Raw genomic sequence first — 21653 nt, forward strand, 5'->3', positions numbered from 1 at the left:
CCCTCTCTGCCAGCAGGCCAGTCCACCTGCATGGGGAATCTAATTTCTCCCATCCTATCCCACACCCTGTATGGCTCCAGTTTTCTTGTATGTCAGATCCAGGCTTCAAGGTCCTGAGCTCCGGGAAGCCATCCTGACTCTCCTTCTCTGCCTCTTCTCCCTGTTGCTTTTTCCTCCTGCTGTAGAATTAATTACACTTTTATAATTGCCTGTTTACATATTTATTTCCCTCCTAGTCTCGGAGCTCCTTGAGGGTAGGAGTTTATCCCCTCCCCCTCACTTTTCATTATGGGAAATAATGAAAGAAGACATACACATTTGATCTTGTCTTTGGGGATGTTCTGGCTGCCGGGGATTGGGATGCTCTGGACGCCTCTGTTACCCATTCACGGCGCATGTCATCATTTATGGTCATACACATGTCACTATGCATCATGCTCAGCTCAGCCTGGGACAACTTTGGTGAATGGAAAGGACAAGCCAAAGCATCAGTGGACCCACCCTCTCTGCTTTCCTGCCAGATCAGGGACTTTGTAGGTCATGAGAATCTGCACAGCAGCCAAAACATAGATCTGTTCTATGCCAATGCCCCATCCTTGCCCGGGGACGCGGGGACCGGGGACCGGGGGCATAGCGGGGTGTGCCTATGCTGGCGGTGATGGGCTCTTCATATAAATGGTCAAGGCTGCCTTTTGGAAGTTAGTCAGCAAGCCCGACAATCAGCTCTCAGGTCTCCATGGGATTGCTTTTTGTTAGAGGCATAAACATTGGACTGCATGCCTATTGGGCCTTTGTGTAAGAATGGAGCGTGTTTCTTCAGAGGGCTGTATCTTATCCATTCGCCTTGCACACATTTATATCTGGATGGATTAGGTGAGCTCAGTGAATGGTCTCTCTGCTTCTCAAAGATAGGGCAGAGTTTTACACCCACACGTAATCTCTTTCTGAGAATATTGTCCAAAAACTGGGTCATCTATTGTAAAGAAAATAAGGTAGTAATTAAATTTAACTGGAAGTTATGGTATTGGTGGTTTCATTTTAGAGGGAGTGCGCCTCCCTAATTACTTTATTGCTACAATTACACGGCTGTGGTTTTTTTTTTTTTTTTTTTCCTTTTTCCTACAAGAAGTGATGGTAGGTTGTATTTAATGTTAGATGATGATTTGGGGGCTTGAATTTTTAAACTGGCAGAGTCTCCCCTTCAAGGGCAAGTTCTGTTTCCTTGTGCCCCTTCCGGGTCCACCTGACAGAAGCCAGTTCCCTGCACGGTTATCTGGCTCTACCACCCAAGGATAGCTTTTGGCACAAAAGACAGACAGATGAGACCAGGCTAAGAAAAAAAGCAACAGTCTGGGGTGGATTCTTTTCATGTACACAGTCACAGCTGGATGGGATATAAGTGATCCACTGTCTCCCCACTTTTTATTTTCTGGGTTGGAAAGGGTACGGAGAAGCAAGGCCTGTGGAAGTCCAACTTGTCACCTTTCCATAGGGGAGCCTGAGGTCAGGGAAGCTGGGGACAGTGAGACTCCCGCTGGGACTGGGTGCCCAGGAAATGCTCTGTGAGCGCATGCTGAGCGACAGGGTTGGAACAGCTTGGCTGCATGCTCCGTCTGTGGATTATATGCCTTCTCACATTTCTTCTCGACTTGAGATCCATTTAGATCACTCAGAGTGACCAACCATCCATTTAGATCCCCTGGGCAGCAGTCCCAAAGTGATTGTGGATTACCACTGGCTTTGCACCTGCCTTTTACTTAGATGTCTTTAACCAGAGCCCCCTGCCTCCCCCCACCTCAGCCCTCCTCATTCCTTACCCCTCCATCTTCCTCCCTCATGCCTCCCTCCTCCCTCCTCCCTCTCCCTTTGCTTAACCATTCCAGACAAATCAGCTAAGTAAAGACCATTAAGCTTCCCAGAGGTGCCCGTTCTTGTTTTCCTGTGGCTGTTTCACTGAGGGCTACTATCATTAGTGTTTGTGAGGAAAACCTATTCTTAAACCCATAGCTTACTCTGTCTCTTTAAAAAAAAAAAAAAAAAAAAAAAGGAAAAGAAAAAAAGAATTTATTTGTTTGGAAGGCTCACAAATACGGTTCATTGACTTTTTCTTAATAAGTATTTTTCATACTGACTAACTCTTCCTTGATGAGGTGTTGCAAGGGACTGGGAAGCCAGCCCAGTGAAGTTGTGGTGTGTCTTTGTGTGGAAGTCGCTGGCTTCGGGTGGGATCCTTGCCAGGGACGATGACACCGGGGCTGTGCTTCAAAGCCCCATCGTGGCGTGGTACATGGGAGGTTGTGGTAAAGCCGGACAATTTTTACAAGTAAGGAAAAAAAATCATAAACAGCAAAATAATAGCTCAGCTCTAGAGATTCCTTAAAGAGCAAAAAAAGATCCCACAGAGCACATTTTAGCTGGTTAATAAGGAAGCCAGATACAATGGGTCCGTATATAACCTGCTCCCACGTTCTATCAATATATAATTACCACATATTTTCCAATCTGCCCCTGAGAGATGTGGCAGGTAAAATAGATTGAGAAGAAAATAATGGTGCTTGCTGCACAGTATATTAGATTGCTACCTGTTCATACTGGAGCAGGTTTCTCGCAGGATGATTGGAAAGCCCAGGACACTCTCAGTACAGACCAAGTGACTGTTTAAGCTCTTTGTTCTTTTAAATACCTCTGTGCACAAGGGTCTGCGTAGCATGAAGAACATGTACGTTTACTAAGACTCCCTGTCTTAGGGGTTGGAGGTCTTACTAAATTCAGCCAGGGGAAACCTGTGGGTTCTGTGGAAAAGGATTTGTCTCCACTTCCCCCGCCCTGCCCCCAGTGCCACAGGCAACATTGTAAGCTTTTTCTCCTCTGTTGGGTTGGTGGGAGCCTTGGGAGGGGCCTTGGGAGGGGCCCTGTGATGCTGGAGTCCTGATCTTTACCACCCACCAGACCAAAACAGATTCCAAGCTGTTTTTCTCATTTTCTTCTTTCCTTAAAGGAAACAAACAAACAAACAAACAAACAAACATGCCTGGGTGGCTCAGTGGTTGGGTGTCTGCCTTTGGCTCTGGTCCTGATCCCAGGGTCCTGGGATCAAGCCCTGTGTCAGGCTCCCTGCTCAGCCAGAAGTCTGCTTCTCCCACTGCCCCTCGCCCCTGCTTGTATACGAATGTGAATGCTCTATCTCTCGAATAAATATATGAAATCTTAAAGAAAAGAATATTTGGAAAAACGTAAATACACAAAATACAAATACTGTTGTGAGAAGCTCACTTTTTTTCTTGCATATTACCTTTTGGTCTCATAAAAAATAATAGACATATACATCTTTCCTGTTAGAGTACACATACTTTGTGGAATTTTGGTCTTTTCCCCCACAGGCTATGTCACATGTTCCCCCTGTTTTTACCCAGATTTAGCACTAGGCATCTTAAATTAAGGCTACCTAACATTTCATCATGATGGTAAGTCAGTATTTAAGTTAACGCAGTTATATCTCATGAGGTGCTTCATTTGTTTGTTTATTCATTTATCAAATTAACACTTATCAGCATTGGAGAGAGAAAAACAGAGTCCTTGCTTTTAAGGAGTCCCCAGGCTAAAGACATGCAAACTAGGGATGATCATTAAAAGAAAACAGTTTTTCTACCCACAATACTTCTGACACCAAATGTGTGGGAGGTTTCTCTACACCAATCAGTTTCCAACTCTCTGGACACCAACTGGGTTTCCTACAAATCAGTTCTGACACCACCTGGAGTTAGCACAGACCCCACAGGTTAAGGGCTCCGTTCCACAAGGCTGCCCCCACTTCGGATGCCAATCTCGAGAAACAGGCCTCCTGCACATCTGACCGACTAGCTGTAAATTGAAGGTTCCCCACACTCCCCTTTTTGGGCTTGGTAATTTGCTATCACTGCTCCCAGAACTCAGGGAAACACTTTAGTTACGATTACCAGTTTATTAAAAAGGATACAATTCAGGAACAGACAGATGGAAGAGATGCATCAGGCGAGGTGTGTGGCAGGGAGCTTGGAGGTTGGAGCTGCCAGACCCTGTATGGGCATATCACCTTCCCAGCACCTCACCAACCTGGAAAGCTCTCTGAACCCCGTGGTTTAGAGTTTTTATCGAGGTTCCATTATGGAGGCACAGTTAATTGCATCATGGTCCATTGGTTCCATCTCTAGCCCTACTCCCTCCCACTTCCCCGGGCTGGGACTGAAAGGTCCAGCCCTCTGATCCCTTAGTTGGTTCCTCTGGCAAACTGCTCTCATCCGCCAGGAGACCCCTCGTTAGCATAAACTCAGGGGTGTTTGAAAGCGGCTTATTATGTGTAATAAAGACACTACTCTTACTGCTATCGCTTAGGAAATTTCAAAGGATTTAGCAGTTCTGAGCCAGGAACCAGGACAGAGACCAATCCACTGTTCCTTACTATGTCACAATTCTCGCAGCCTTCCCGGTAGATGGATATACTTGAGGCCAGCGCTGTGTACTCTCTGTTGGCTTGGGTCTGTGGTTGAAAGGGTGGAGGACTTCTCTCACTTGGAGTCCTCAGAGAAGGTCTTAGGGGTGCTTGAGCTGGACCTTGGCAGACAAGTGGGCTTTCAGCACATGCAGTTCAGGGCAGCCTGTGGAGCGTGAACGTGGCTCACTCCAACTAGGATGACTGTGTGCTTTGTTGTCCCGACTGGGACACTCCTGAGAGGGAAGGGGGGACACCAGATACAATCCAACCCGGTTCCTGGCAAATCGGATATGTGGTCATCCTCAGTGGAACCCTCATCAGAACCAAGGTTTGCTAGATCTGGAGGAAGAATAGGGTTCACTTGTAACTGGAAGCTTCAAGGCCACTGCCCTCCCCCTGACTGGTCAGAGCAGCCTGGAATCTTCATTTTAACAAGCACCAGGTGTTTCCCATACAGTTCATGGGCTACATTTTTTTTTTTCTTTTTGAAATTTAGGAGCCTATTTAAATTTATTTTTAAAGACTTTTTACTGTGGAAATTCTTGAAAGTACATACAAAAGCAGAATAAAGAATCCCATATGTATTCATTCAGCTCCAATAATTAGCAATACATTTTCCTAATGTTGTTTCATCCGCCTCTGCCTATACCATTTTTTTCCCTGCACAATTTTTTTAAGTTAGAGTATTTTAAAGCAATTTTCAGAGATTATTTCACCCATATCCAATATGGACTTTTTTTTTTTTTTTTTTTTTTTTTTAGCACAACCACAATACCATTATCACACCTAACAAAATACATGATAATCTTTAACAATCTCTCACACTCCATTGTTGTTGAAATTTCCCTAATTGTCTCAAAAATGTCTCTTTAGAGTTGGTTTGTTAATATCCAGCAAAGACTGGCACATTGTTTTTGGTAGTAACATTTCTTAAGTCTGAGACTTTTTTTTCCTTCTCCCGCTCCGCCCCCCCCCCCCATGGTTTTACTGAAATTGCAGCTAGTTAACATATAGTGCAATAGGAGTTTCAAGTGTTCATCACTTGCATACAACCCCTGGTACTCAAAGACTTTTTTTAAACTTGTGCTGTATACTTACTGAAGAAATGCGCCCTGTGTCCTGAGCAATTTCACAGATCACATCTTGAGGAACACCAATCTAGACCTTCTTATTTAAGTTATCAACAGTGTTTCTTTCTGGAGAACTCCCCCCACGGACTTGGGGAGCCCTTGCCCACGCTGACAGCTGTCAGTTCGCCATACAGTGAACATCTCTCAGGCGACACAGTCATTCCATCGTTTATTCATTTTTTTCTTCAAATGGTATTCCGATGTGGCATTCTCCCTACAGATTCAGTGACCTAAGAGAAAGTTCCTGTCTTCCAGGAGGGCACGGGTGCAATCGAACTGGCTCAGTGAGGGCAGTAAGGAGTTCTGGATGCTGGGTCCCACACAGATGAGAGCAGGAAGGTGCAGAGCATGAAGTATCCTCTCCCCCCCCCCCTTTATGTATTTATTACCCTTGACTTCATCATGACTTAAAATCATGGAAATGTTTATAGTAAGTAAAATAATACCGAGCCGAGTCAATCCAGAGCTGACATTTTCCCTCCTATTCCTTTTAATCTCAACTTCAGAACTCAAGTGTGTGCTTGAGCCAAATCTTGTAAACTGAGAGGGTCTTCTGCAGGTGGCCACGGGGTGTGAGGACCTTTGGGAGGGTTCTGGCTGAGGAGGATTTCCTTGATCCTGGGGGCATTGGGGAGCCCCTGAAGGACTCTGAGTGGAAGGAGGCATGCTCAGATGTGTGCTGGGAGACCTCTGTGGCCCAGTGTAGCCTAGAGGAGATACAGAGCACCTGAACTAAGCGAGTAGCTATAGGAATGGAGAGGCGACACATGGGACCAAGGGAGTGATGAGAATCCTTTTCTTACGGGTACTCCCATTCTGGCCATCACCTTCACTTGGAACATTATACTAACCACGTGTGTCCACTTGGTTGTTCCTGCAGCCCTTGGATGGGTTGGAAGAGGCTGCCTGGAAGCGCTGCTCTCAGCAGGATTATCAGTGGGGTGCAGACCCATAATTCTTCATTAGTGACAAATGGGCATGGGGTTGGAGTGCCAGATTGTGTGTGCCACTCTTAGCCCAGCTGCTGTGAAGGGTGGTGGTGGGGAGAGCCAGGTAGCTTGTGATAGTCCAAGAGTTGAGGCAGCAGCATCAGGGATAAAAGCATAAGCTTTGGAGTTGGAAATATCTGGATTCAAATGCTGTCTTTACCTGAACAAACTCTTCGGACCTCCAGCTTCTGCGTTAGTGAAGTGGGATGGATCATACCTGCTTCATTCAACCCCCAGGATTGTGAAATGAGAGAATAGGCACTTAGCAGTTAGCGCAGTGCCTGGCACGTACGCAGTGAGGTGGTTCTTGGTGTTGACATTATCTCACGAGTCCCTCCCAAGACTGTGAAGCAGGATGATTTGAGGTCTCATGGCCCTCAGAAGGAGACTGCCAAGTTGTTGAACATCAGGCAGCCAGGGAGAAGCTAGTATTGGTTCCTGGATAATGCTAACTTTCCTTCTTCTTACCAACCCCCCAGGTTGGCTGTTGCTCGGGTTTTTTTGTTTGTTCGTTTTGTTTTGTTTTTACTCTTCATTCCCTACCATTTGATCCTTGATGTGCGTTTTAATGAAATTTCACCCAGGGCAGGGCCTGACTGCGAGGCTTGCAATTCATATTTGTCTGCCTGTCAGTCCATCAGGCTTGACAGAGATGGGCACCCACCATGTGTCCCCATTTAGCCCTTGGCCTGTTATGATCTATGCCATAGTGCCCAAAGGGACACTGTATTTATAGCATCGTATGTGTTTGTCTCCCAACTTAACCTTGAAATGATGGCTTTAACTTATCTTGTTGACCATGCCTGGGGAGCAGTTTGATGATTTTTCACATCCCTTTTCCACCCTGTTCCATTTCTCTGCAAATGATACCTCTGTGTCTCCAGGGAAGAACTCTATCATCTCCATTTACTCACACCCTGATTGGAAACACTGCCTGTGGGGGTGGCAGGCTATCGGGGAGTAGAATATGCCAGTAGTTTCCAGTCTGTTTTTCCTGAAGCAATTATGTGGGCATGGAATTGGGGACAGGAGGGACCACTAACCTGTCATGTTTCTCCTTGGGAAGGAGGGGTACTTGCCTGTTAATATTAAATCACTTGTGGCTCTTTGCATTATATGTATATATATATATTTTCATATCTTTCTGGTTTCTGAATTCTAGGCTATTAAATCAGGGCCCTTATTAGACCTGTCCACTTACGTTAGGATTTGCTGGGACGGTGTTTGGTGGCCCAGATGTAGCTCAAGGGGAAGATGGAGGAGTTGGACAACACATTCTCTAGTGGTCTCTTTCTTGTATATATTTTTAAAATAATGTGTCTATATGATTGTTGTTAAGACTATGTTGAAAACACCTTTGGGAAGCAGTGAGAAATAAGCAGTTGAAACATCAGTGGGCAGATGGTCAGGTGAGGAGAAAGGGTAGTCGGTGGGAGACTCCAATTTTATGTGCTGGTTCACCGCACCAACCAAGGCTGCAGGTGTGAATCACTGCTGGCTCCAGCTCCCCGCCCACCCCTTTGCAGGTGTCTGTGTTTCCTGGGGGTCTTTTATCCATGTGTTTTTCTAAGTGTTGAGACACAGTCAGCTGATTTTGTCTTCCCTTTCACAGAAGCTTGACTTGCACCTGATACCTTATGGAATCCTCATGTGCTGGAGAGTATGTATCAATAGACAGGAGGAGGAAGGGCAAGGGAGCTGGGAGAGGTGGGAGATCCAGCTTTGAGTACTGACAGGATGGCATGGAGGTCTGTGCATGTGGGCCAGTAAGTTTTGAGATAATATGTTACATGGCAATGGATAACTATTCCGACATCTGTAACACGGTTTTCAGTCTCAGCCACCCACCACACTCAGAAACAGTCCCTATCCCCAACCCAGGACGAGGTCAACAATCCAAATTCCCTCCTCCTTCAAGATAGGCTTTCCTTCAGTCTGGTAGGGTAGGTTATACTGTGGTAAGAAACAACTCCTAAATTTCAGTGGCATACATAATAAAGGTTCATATCTATTCTTGCCCAGGCTGGGTGCCCGTGGACGTCACAGAGGTGGCTCACCTTTTACTGTAAGTCCTCATGGCCCCAAGCTCACCTAGCAGCTGTTGTCTAGAAATTTGTGGGTCATCATGTCGGAGGGAATGTGTTCTTGAGGATCTAGTACTGGTAATTAAATGGTTCAGCTTAGAAGTGAAGGCGATCAGAATATGCTATTCCAAAATATACTACTTTGGCATGAGGATTATTTTGAGCTCAAGGCACTTGAGGAATAGCAAACAGAGGAGGAATCTGTGCCCTCTTACTTCCTGCCTGGAAGCAGGCATGCATTTCCCTATGTGAAGGTATCCATCCTTTTCTCTTCAACTCCTAAAGAGAATAACTTTTAATCACTGTAGATGACTCTTATCAACAGAGATAGTACTAACTTGAGTCTGCATAATAGCTTTACTAGAAAAAAAAAAAAAAACACCTCACATTCCGTTAGCGTTTCATATATCTTTACCTTATCACGACTTTCCATCCCTAAAAGCCCAAACATCTTTTTCTTTGTCGTGTCACTTTTCCACAATCTCTCAGCCTTTGTTAAAATGTTACATATGCTCTCAAGCCTAATTACTTCTTTGGGTTTTCAGTTCTTTTCTATGCAGCGCCTATCTTTGGTCAGTTTAACTTGCGGTCTTCAAATATTGAACATAAGAGGGTCAGAAAAAATATTTTTCCTCCCCTGCAGAAGTGACACACATCATGTCACTGACTACAGCTTGTCAGAAGGCCACACTTTGTGCCCAGAAGTTTTATTATGTGTTTATTTTATGTTAAGAACTATGACAGTTGCTTGGTATAAATTATCTCCTTTGTCTTCCCAACAATCTTATGAAGTAGATATTATTATCATCTCTTCCATTTTACAAAGAGGGAAACAGAGGTTAAGTAACTTGCTGAAGGTGAGACAGTACATGGTGAAACTCAGACCCCAGACTCCATCACTGGAGTCCAGTCTCCTACCAGCACAATTTACTGCCTCTCTGATAGGAGTTAAAGCCGTGAGAATCACCAAAGATGGTCTGAAAACAGCATCTTTGTATCTTCTTTCGAAGGAAACTCCTAGGTTTCTATGCAAATTTGTAGAATTTCTGCCCAGAAGCTTTCTAGCTTCACATATAAAGGGGTAAGGGGAGTGTGATCCGTGCTGGGATGGCCATTACCAATCCAAAAAGTATTTTATGTTACCAAACTTGAAACAACAGCCTATGACAGTTAACAAGGGCTTATGACATTCCAGGCTTATTCTAAGTCCATTACATTTTTTTAGTCCTCATAATACTCCATTGAGGTATAGGTGCTATTATTATTCTCATTTTATGTACGGGAAAATGGAGCTATAGAGAGGACAGAAAACTTGCCTAGGGTCACATAACTGGTAGGTGGAGGACCCTGCAAACCTTTGGGAAAGGTATGGATTGAAGAGTATTCAACGGCTTAAATCCAATTGATTGATTTTATTTTCTTGCCTAACCTTTTAACATGGTATCAGATGATTTTTTTGGAGGGGTATCAGCTCTTTTATTAGATGTGTTTCCTAATTCTTTAATGTAGAGCCTGAGGTATGAGTAAAATGGACAAGGAGGAATTTGGAGATATGAAGGGAAATAGCCATTGAAGACTCAAATTTTTAATAAAGGACACACCTATTCTAGTGTTTAGAGATGGAGTGACTTGCATATTTGTTGTCAACAAATGTGTGGTGTTTTTGTTTGTTTTGTCAACAAATGTTTTTAAGAACTTAAAAACACTTGGTTCTCTTAAATGCCTTCAATGGCCCCTCTCCTATCTTGTTTACTTTACTTTGCACTACCCATTAGGAAGTAGTGTACTGGGCGCTTCTCAACCACAGCTGTCTCACTGCTCAGTCATCCTAAATTCTGATTTGATGGCTTTGGGATTGGTGAGGTTGTTTGTTCATTGAAACATTTCAAAATTAAATAAAACTTGCAAATACATTACAAAGAACTGCTCTTGTCCTGAACCATTGATAGTAAGTCTCATTGCCTATGAATACTTCAGTTTGTTTTTTCCAAAACAAGGATATTCTCTTTTATCAGTGGCTCTCAAAGTAGCATCAGTATCTCCTAATAATACATTAGAGATGCAAATTCTTGAGCCCCATCCCAGACCCCCTGAATCAGAAACTCTGGAATTCAGCTACCTGTATTTTAACAAATCTTCTAGGTGATTCTGAGCAACACTCAAGATTACACATGGTGTATTTTGTAGAGTACCCTGTGCTACGTCATCCCAATCACAGATCAGGGAATTAATGCTGGTACATTAATTACCATGATCTACTCCTCCCAGTCCATTTACATGCTCCCAGTGTCCCCAGTTTTCATGTCCTTTATAGCAAAATGATGACACCCAGACTCTCCCATAGCATTTATTTGTCATGTTCATTTAAAATATCCTTCAATTTGGAATGGTTCCTTAACCTGTCTTGGATTTTTATAACCTTGACACCTCTGAAGACAACAGGCCAGTTATTTTGTAAAGTGTTCCTCAATTTGCATTTTTCTGATGTTGCCTCATGATTAGACTCAGACTATGGACTCTTGCCAGCAATATCCCAGATGTGATGCTGAGTTTTTCTCATTGCATCCTATTAAGTGGTGCAGAATTTCAATTTATTCTGTATCTGATGATGTTTACTTTAGCTACTTGATTAAAGTGATGTCCATCAGACTTCTCCACTATGAAGTTATTTTTTCTCTCTGTAATTAATAGGTATTTTGGAAGAAAAATTTTGAGATAAGGTAAATTCACTGTTCTTTTTCAAACCAACCCTTCCTTCCTTCCTTCCTTCCTTCCTTCCTTCCTTCCTTCCTTCCTTCTCTCTCTCTCTCTCCTTCCGTCCATCTATCCATCCATTTGTATGGGTATAGGACTCATAGACTCCTGTTTTGTTAATGGGTTATAATCTATTACTATCATTATTATGATGCTCAAATTATCTTGCATTAGGCCAGTGGAAGCCCTTTCAGGGTTGCTTCTTTGTCCTTTTGACACATCCCCATCATTCGTTGAGCCCTTCCATGCATTCTGGTACAAGATGTTCCAGGCTCTTACATTTTCTTTGCTTTGGCCTTGGAATCAACAATTTCTCTAACGAACCCTCATTTCATTTTGTTTTGTTCCATTTCCTTTGTTTTCTTTTCTTTTCTTTCTTTCTTGTTAGTGCCAAACAGTGTCAGAAATTGAAAGCTGGGTATTAGATGTGTTCATTACTTCTGGGGTGTCATTACTTCCAGGCCTACTCACTAAAGAGACGAGAGATTCTGTGTGATTTTGTGTGTGTGTGCGTATACATTTATACTTATATTTGTTTCAATATCTAGCTATGAGTGCACATTGATCTCTTCAATTCCAGTCCAACAACCTAATTTGATTCTAGTTTTCTCCCTTTCTGTATTTGTAGCTACAGATATCACTGTCTTTACTTTTGTATGTATTTGATCAACTTTCCTCTCTATATAATCAATTTCCTCTCACCACTGCTTCCCCAAACCCCATGGATACTGTCCCCATCATCTCTGGACTTTGACACCTGTGCCTATATCTGCTACTGCTCTAGGCTTCACAGATGCCCCCACACCCAAAATTGGACTCTGATGCCCCATCTGGGTCAGTTTCCTATACAGATGATCTCCCTACCCAGCTCAGACTCTGATGCTTTGTGCTGGGCTACCCCCACATGTGTCCATGGATGATCTCCTCACTCAGCTATAGCTCTGATAACCAGCATTGCTGCCCTTCTTGTCCTGCTCAAGTCTGAAATTACACACTGGGCTGGACCATCAACCCTTCTCCATTTCTTGTGAATGCCTTGGTTGCCACACCTGGTTTTCAGCAAGTCATCTAGGACTGTTTCCCTCCATCCTCTCCATCCCCTTTCCCCTCCCCTCCACATAAGAATGCTTTCCTTTCCCTGGTAATGTTCCAAAACCCTACTCGACCACTGCAAGTTCTTTCCTCACCCAGGGCTTTTGGATTGAATTGTTCAGAAAGGAATGAGAAGAGGTAACAGAGGAAGAAGATAATATACTCATGTTTAAATGTATTTTTAAAATCAAGTTATTTATCCATACTGCCAGTAGATTTATTTTTAGCTTTTGTGTAGGCAAGGTACAAAGGCCTCCAGACACAAGCCAGTCACAAGCCAATTTCCATTTTTTTAATTAAAAAAAATTTTTTTTTCCTCACCATAATGCATACCCTCCCCAATGTCCAGCACCCAGCCACTCCATCCCTCCCACGCACCCCCTCCTGCAACCCTCAGTTTGTTTCTTGAGATTAAGAGTCTTTCATGGTTTGTCTCCCTCTCTGGTTTCTTCTTGTTTCATTTTTACCTTCCTTCCCCTATGATCCTCTGTCTTGTTTATCAAATTCCTCATATCAGTGAGATCATATGATAATTGTCTTTCTGTGATGGACTTATTTCGCTTAGTGTAATACCCTCTAGTTCCATCCATGTCATTGCAAATGGCAAGATTTCCTTTTTTGATGGTTGCATAGTATTCCATTGTACATATGTACCACTACTTCTTTATCCATTTATCTATTGATGGATAGATATCTAGGCTCTTTACATGTTTGGATTTTGTGCACATTGCTGCAATAAACATTTGTGTGCACGTACCCCTTCAGATCATATTTGTACCTTTGGGGTGAATACCCAGTAATGCAATTGCTGGGTCATAAGGTAGCTCTATTTTCAACTTTCTGAAGAACCTCCATACTGTTTTCTAGAGTGGTTGCACCAGCTTGCATTCCCACCAACAGTATGGGAGGGTTCCCCTTTCTTCGCATCCTCACCAACATCTGTCGTTTCCTGACTTATCAATTTTAGCCGTTCTGACTGGTATGAGGTGGTATCTCACTGTGGTTTTGATTTGTATTTCCCTGATGCCAAGTGATATTGAGCACTTTTTCATGTTTTTGTTAGTCATGTGTCTTCTTTACAGAAATGTCTTTTCATGTCTTCTGCCCATTTCTTGAGTGGATTATTTGTTCTTTGGGTGTTGAGTTTGATAAGTTCTTTATAGATTTTGGATACTAGCCCTTTATCTGACATGTCATTTGTATCCTGGTCTCTTAGAAGAAACTACCTCCCCAAATTTTAAAGAAAGAAAAAATTATATATATACAAAAATAAGGGTAAACATGATGAGGGAATGGAATATGATTATAAAGATGAAAATTTAAGAAGATTCAAAAAAGGAATTGATAAGAATTTGGTTGAAAAATGAAAACAAAAAAAAAGAAAAAGAAGAGAATGTGATCAGATTGGAGACTAGAACAAAGCCATATGCTAGATTTAGGGTATACTTTGGTCTGTTAGAAGGAAGTGTATCCCAAAATTTTAAAGAAAGAAACACTTATATGTATATAAACAATAAGGCTAAAAACATGAAGGGATAGAGTATGACTATAAAAATGAAAATTAAAAAAGATTTTTAAAAAGGTATTGATAAGATAAAATAGTTAAAATAGTTTAAAATAGGAAAAAGAAAACGTTCAAAAAATAGAAAAAGGAAAAAAATAACGAAAATTTTAAAAATTTAACTTTGAAAGACTAAAGAATCATGAAGAAAAAAGCCATGAATTTATGTGCTATATTCCCCTAGCACTGGTGTTTTGCAGTTCTCAATGATCAGTAAACTTGATCTTGGATGGATGTTCTTGCTGATCTCCTGGGGAAGGGGCCTGTTGCTCTGATTCTCAAATGTCTTTGCCCAAGGCGGAATTGCACTGCCTTTGCCAGAAGCCAGGCTAAGTAATCTGTGCAGTTTTGGTCTCAGGAGCTTTTGTTTCCTGAACACTTTTACCACTTTGGAGGACAGGAATGAAGAGAGCAGCCTCCTAATCTCCAGCCAGAGGAGCTGAGAGCTTAGGGCCCCATTCCTCAGTGTGCCCTCAGAGAAAAGCTGTTAATCCCTCCTATCTCCCTGGTCTCTGGCCACACTCTGTGCTCACCCAGCCTGTGGCCGAATGTTTTGATCTCTGATGCACGGCCCCGTTTGGAGTCTCCAAACCCAGCAGATTCCTGCAGTACACTCCCATGCCTCCTCTCAGAGGAGGAAGGAGGGATTCTCTCCAGATATGCCACTTGTGGGGGTCCCTGCTTAAAGAGTAGTGGTGCGACTGTGCCTCAGATCATGGTTTAAGGTAAACCCTAAGCTGAAAGCCCACTGCTTGGCTCTGTCTCTGCAGCCAGCTTCCCCACTCTGATACCTGGGAGCTCTGCCACATGCAGATACCCTTGGATTTTTGTGACCCCACAGGTCCTGAGAGCACACTGTCCCTATGATGGCTCTTTCCCCTGCTTAGCCTCTGGAGTTATGTTCCTCAGTGAAGCAGAGTTCTGATTTTGTGCTCTGCGCTCTACCACTTGCCAGGAGCTGGCTGCTCCCCCCGCAGTCTATCTTTCCATATATCGCCTCAGATTCACTTCTCTGTGCCTCCTCCCTTCCAAAAAGTGGTCGTTTTTCTGTTCCTAGAATTGCTGCTATTCTTTTCTTAGATCTCCTGTTGAATTTTTAGGTGTTCAGAGTGGTTTGATAATTATCTAGCTGAATTCCTGGGACCAGATGAAATTTAGGTCTCCTACTCCTTTGCCATCTTGCTCCCCACCCCAAATTTCCATTTCTAGAAAAGACTTTATTTATTTTTTGAGAAAGAGAGAGATAGCATGAGCTGGGGGAAGGACAGAGAGAGAGGCAGAGAATCCCAAGAGAACTCTGCACTGAGTGTGGAGCCTGATCATGACCTGAGCTGAAATTAAGAGTTGGACACTTATAACTGACTGAGGACCCCAAAGGCATTTCCATTTTATCATAAAACTTATGAAACATGTACTTCCTTAAAATAATAATGTATTTATTATATATATCAGATTTGTGGAGACATTCCAGAGGTTCCAGACATTCCAAAGTTTTTCCTGACTTTTTTTTTGTCTCAGAGAATCCTTAATTTTAAAATCTGTGCAATATTGTTACTCTCATTATCTTTGTTGTTCGTGTCATAGTTGGATTGTATCTGTGTGTTTCCTACATGTTTCTCACCCTCTCTAGACTCATTAATATCTCTGACTTGTGTCTGGAGGGTTTTTTTTTTCCTTCTCCAATGCTCAGATCTGTGGGCTTGGGTCACCACTTCAGAGGCAGCAACTAAGATCTTAAAATGCAAAAAAAGCTGCTTATAAAAATGTCAAATGAGAGTTAGATGAAAGATATGGAAGCAGGCTAACAGAATGAATTTCCCTATTTTTATAAATTCTGGCTGAAATGGGAAAGTAGGAAGCCATTTGAAGGACTGAGGGAAGAGCAAAGAATGAGAAACCCTCCAGCATGATTTGGAGAAGGAGGGATGGCATGACATCTGGAGAACACCAGGGAATCCAGTATTGGCTTACTCAGCTATCCGTCTTATTGTTTTCATCAACAGCCAGTGGTTGGCTGCTTGTGGCCACGAATGTCTGGGTCAAAGCGACACTTGTGTGGGCCATGGAGATTCTGTCCTGACCATAATTTGCCACTGTATGCCTTTGGGGATGCAGACTAGGGAAAATACAATCCTTGTGATCTAAAGAGAAAACCTTGTCTCTTGATCAAGATGGGGGCTAAGTGGGGTTTAGATAGAACAGAAATTGTCCCTTGGATCAGGACAGTGGTGAACTCATACTCCTATTATATTATTGCTATTGTAGTACATGTATATAAAAATTAAAATATTAGTATAGAATGATGTAGCAAGAATAACAAAATTCCCCCAACCCAATTCTGTTAATGTTATGGAAGCATAATTCTAAATAATAAACATACACAGATGGTCCTCGACTTATGTGGCTTGACTTATGATTCTTATACTTTATGATGGTGTGAAAGCAATATGCATTCAGTAGAAGCTGTACTTTGAATTTTAATCTTTTCCTGGGCTAGTGATATATGTTAAGATGCTCTCTCATGATGCTGGACAGCAGCAGTGAGCCACAGCTTCTCATTTGCCATGACCACCAGGGTAAACAATAGATAGACTTACAACCATTTTGTACCATACAGCCATTTTGTGTTTCCCTTTCAGTACAGTATTCAATAAATTATATGGGATATTCAATACTTTATTATTAAATATGTTTTGTGTTTGATGATGTAGGCCAGTATAAGAATTCTGAGTATGTTTAAGGTAGTCTAGGCTAAACTATGATGTTTGGTAAGTAAGATGTAGTATATGCATTTTTGAGATTTTCAGTTTATGACGAATTTATTGGGATGTAACCCCATTTTAAGCCAAGGAAGAGCTGTACTTCAGTTCATTGATTGATCAACTTTAAATTGTATTTATTGACAGTTTAGTAAAAACAAATGAAGATGAAATTCACTTCTACTATCTTTTTAATTTGATCTTTCTCCTGATTTTTAAAATTAATTTTCTAATTTCTAATCTGTGTGAGAAATTAAGTGCCTCAACACTTCATACTGTATTTCCTTCATCCACCTCCAACCTGGTCAACCATACTGACACATTTTTATTAATAAGGTTTTGTAGCATTTATATTACATTTTAATTAAATAAAATATCAAGATTTGATAGCATTTATAACATTTATTATAGGATACTTAATATTATTAAACCTTTAGGAAAATATGTGTAATATACCACCAAACTTGGGCCAAAGGAAGATACTCCCAAATTTTAATGATTCTTTTAAAAATTATACGTATTTGGAATACAATGTTCTAGGAACATGCATTTGCTTTACTGAAAGTTTATAATTGCCTTCATCTTTTTTCTTGTTGACTGGATGAACATATGCCTTCTTCACCATATACCTAAACTCATTCAGCTTTTTAAAACAAACCACTTGTTGAATTCCCCAGTGGTTTTCTAGGCCCTCCTGCTGCACAGATGTCAGCCTGGGATTACTTTTTATTGTATTTTAAGTTAAGTATACCGTTTCTAGGATCCTGTATCTTTGAATTTTTTTTTTTCAGGCTTCACCTTAGTGGATACTCACAATACATTTTTCAGAAAGTGTTTATAAAAGTTAAACTTTCTAAGTTAAAGCACGTCTGTAAAATATCTTTTATTTTGCCCTTGAACTTGATTGATGGTTTGGCTTGATATAGAATGCTACCTACAAAATTGTTTTTCCTTCTGAATTTCGAAAGCATTGTTTCATTTTTTTCGAGTATCCAAAATAGCTATAAGATATTTTAAATTTAAAAAAAAATCTATCTATTGCAGGTAAACTGTTACCCCTCATTCTGGATCTTACATTTAGATTTAATGTTCTTAAACATGAAGAGGACTATTTCATCAGTCTTGGGAAATTTTCCTTGGTTATTTCTGTGATTAATTCATTCCTTGAATATTTTTGGTTTCCTTTCTGTAGCTTCTATTGGATATATGTGATCCTCTTGGACCAGTCATCTTGTATCCTCTCTTTTCCCCCCTATCTTTATTGAGATATAATTGGCAAAAAAATGTATATATTTAAGGTAGGTAACAACATGATATTTTGATATATGTATACATTGTGAAGTAATTACCACAAACTAACACATATATCACCTCACCTAGCTACCTTTATTTATTTATTTATTTATTTATTTATTTGGTGTAATGAGAACATTTAAAATCTACTCTCTTAGCAAATTTCAAGTATGTAATATAGTCACCTTGTACATTAGGACCCTACAACTTATTCATATTACTGAAAGTTTGTACACATTGACCAATCTCTTCCAAATCCCTCTCCCCCACCTTCTTACTGGTAAGTACAGTTCTACTCCCTGCTTTCATGAGTTTGACCTTGTTAGACTCCACATATAAGTAAAATCATATAGTATTCCAGGGTATGCATGCGTGTGTGTGTGTGTGTGTATCACATTTTTCTTTATCCATTCATCCATTGTTGAGAGACACCTAGGTTGTTTCAAATCTGGCTATTCTGAATAATGCTGCAATGGATATAGGGGTGCAGATTCCTTTTGAGATACCAATTTCATTTTCTTCAGATATCTACCCAGAAATGGGATTGCTGGATCGTACAGTAATTCTGTGTTTAATTTTTTGAGAAACTGCCATACTGTTTTCCATAAGGGCTGTAGCAATTTACATTTCCACCAGCAATGTGAAAGGATTCCCTTTTCTTTACACCCTTGACAACACTTGCTATCTCTTGTCCTTTTGATAGTAGCCATTTTAATAGGTGTGAGGTGAGATTTCATTGTGGTTTTGATTTGTACCACCCTGACGATTAGTGATGTTGAGCACCTTTTTGTGTACCTCTTGACCATCTGTATATATTCTTTGGGAAAACGTCTATTCAGTTCTTTGACCCATTTTTAAAAATTGAGTTAGTTGGTGTTTTTTTGTTTGTTTGTTTTGGTTTGGTTCAGTTTGGTTTTGCTACTGAGTTTTGTAAATTTTGAAATATATTTTGGATATTAAACCCTTATCAGATATATGGTGTGCAAATATTTTTTCCCATTTCATAAGTTGGGTTTTCATTTTGTGGATTATTTCTTTTGCTGTACAGACATTTTAGTGTAATGCAGTACCACATTTTTTTTCTTTATTGTTTGTGCTTTTGGTGTCATAGTAAAAAAAAAAAAAAATTGACAAGACCAACATCAAGGAATTTTTCCCTCATGTTTTCTTCTAGAAGTTTTATGGCTTCAGGCCTATATTTAAGTCTTTAATCCAGTTTATGTTGGTTTTTGCATACAGTGTAAGATTGTGTCCAGTTTCATTCTTTTGTGTTTGGATGTCCGGTTTTCCCAGCACCATTTATTAAAGAGACTCTCCTTTCTCTGTTATGTATTCATGGCAACTTTGTTATAGATTAAGCTGACCATATGTATGTAGCTTTATTTCTGGGTTTTGGGTTCTGTTCCATTGGTTTATGCATCGGTTTTTATACCAGTACCATACCATTTTGAATACTCAAGCTTTGCAATTTGGTCTGAAATCAGTAAGTGTGATGCCTCCAGCTTTTGTTCTGTTTTCTTATGATTACTTTGGCTATTTGTGGTATTTTATGGTTCCATACAAATTTGATAAAAAATTTCTGTGAAAAATTGCTTTGGAATTTTGATAGAGGATAACATTGAATCATAGATTTTGGGGGTAATATAGACAGTTTTACAATATTAATTCTTCCATTCCAAGAACATGGGATACTTTTTCAATTATTTATGTCTTCTTCAATTATTTTAATTAGTGTCTTATAGTTTTCAGCATGCAGATCTTTCACTTCTTGATTTAATTTATTCCTAAGCATTTTATTCCTGATGCTATTATAAATGGGATTATTTTCTTTACTGTTAGTAGATACAAATGCATCTGTTTTTTGTATATTGATTTTGTATCCTGTAACTTTACTAAATTCATTTATTCTAACAGTTTCTTGGTGAAGTCTTCAACGTTTCTTATCTACAAAATTATGTCATCTACAAATAGAGACAATTTTACTTCTTTCTTTTCAATTTAGATATTTTTCAATTTCTTCTTCTTGCTTAATTTGTCTGCCTAGGACTTTCAGTACTATGCTGAATAGGAGTGGTGAGAGTGGACACACTTGTCTTGAAAGTTTTCAACCTTTCATCATTGAGTATGATATTAGCTGTGAGTTTACCATATATTACATTGAGGCATGTTCCTTCTATACTCAATTTGTTGCAAGTTGTTATTGTGAAAGAATGTCGAATTTTTTGAAATTCTTTGTGCATCTATTGAGATAATCCTTATCTTGATTACCACTTGATCACCACTTTTTACTGTGGTGTTAAATTCAGTTTTCTAGTATTTTGGTGAGGATATTTTAACTATATTCTTCAGAGATATTGGCCTGTAATTTTCTTTTCATGTAGTATCCTTATCTGGCTTTTATATGAGGGTGATACTAGCCTCATAAAATGAGATTGAAATCTTTCCCTCCTCTTCAATTTTTGGAAAGTTTGAGAAGGACTGGAATTATTATTATTTTTTTAATGTTTGGAAAATTTACCCATGAAGCCACTCAATCCTTGGCTTATTTTTGTTGTTTTTGATTACTCATTCAGTCTCCTTATTTATTACTAGTCTGTTCATATTTTCTATTTTTTCATGACTCATTCTTAGTTGGTTGTATGTTTCTGGAAAATTTTCCATTTCTCCTAGGTTGTCCTTTTATTGGTGTATAGTATTTCATAGTAGTCTCTTATTGTCCTTCGTTTATCTGTGGTATCAGTTGCCATGTCTCTTTTTTCATCTATAATTTCATTTGCTTGAATCTTCTCTCTTTTTTTCTCCATAGGTTTAGCTAAAGGTTTATCAATTTTGTTTATCTTTTCAAAAAGACAACCATTAGTTTCATTGATTTTTTTCCATTGTTTTTCTAGTCCCTATTTCATTTATTTCTGCTACAATCTTTGTTATTTTCTTCTTTCTGTTAACTTTTATGCTAATGTTTTTTTTTTTTATTTTTCTAGTTTCTTGAGCTGTAAGGGCAAATTTTTCATTTGAAATCTTTCTTTTTTCTTAATGTAGACATTTTTATAAACTTTTCTCTTAAATTTTTTTTTACTTTCATAAGTTAAAAATTCCAGTATAATTAACATAGTGTATTATATTAGTTTCAGGTATACCAATACAGTAACTCAACAATTCTGTACTCAGTGCTCATCCCCTTCATTATTTTCCTCACCTCCCCATCTCCCAAACTTTGGCAACCACCATTTCTCTATATTTAAGAGTCTAGGGGTTTTTTGGTCTCTTCTTTGTTTTGTTTCTTAAATTCCACATATGCGTGAAATCACATGGTATTTGTCTTTCTCTGACTTACTTATTTCACTTAGCATCATTATGCCCTCCAGATGCATCCATGTTTTGCAAATAGCAAGATGTCATTCTTTTTATGGCTATTATTTCATTGCATATATATACCACATCTTTGTTATCCATTCATGTGTCTATGGACACTGGGTTACTTCCATACCTTGACGATTGTAAAGAATGCTGCAGTAAACCT

The 21653-nt window shown here is 40.1% G+C and overlaps 1 pseudogene; it reads left to right on the forward strand.

Annotated features, from left to right (window-relative positions):
* The first annotated feature begins 658 nt into the window (after positions 1–658).
* LOC131827907 (heterogeneous nuclear ribonucleoprotein A1-like) overlaps positions 659–21653 on the forward strand; it is a 176785-nt pseudogene continuing 155790 nt past the window's right edge.

This window comes from Mustela lutreola, chromosome 3 (genome assembly GCF_030435805.1).
Source record: "Mustela lutreola isolate mMusLut2 chromosome 3, mMusLut2.pri, whole genome shotgun sequence".
NCBI lineage: Eukaryota > Metazoa > Chordata > Mammalia > Carnivora > Mustelidae > Mustela > Mustela lutreola.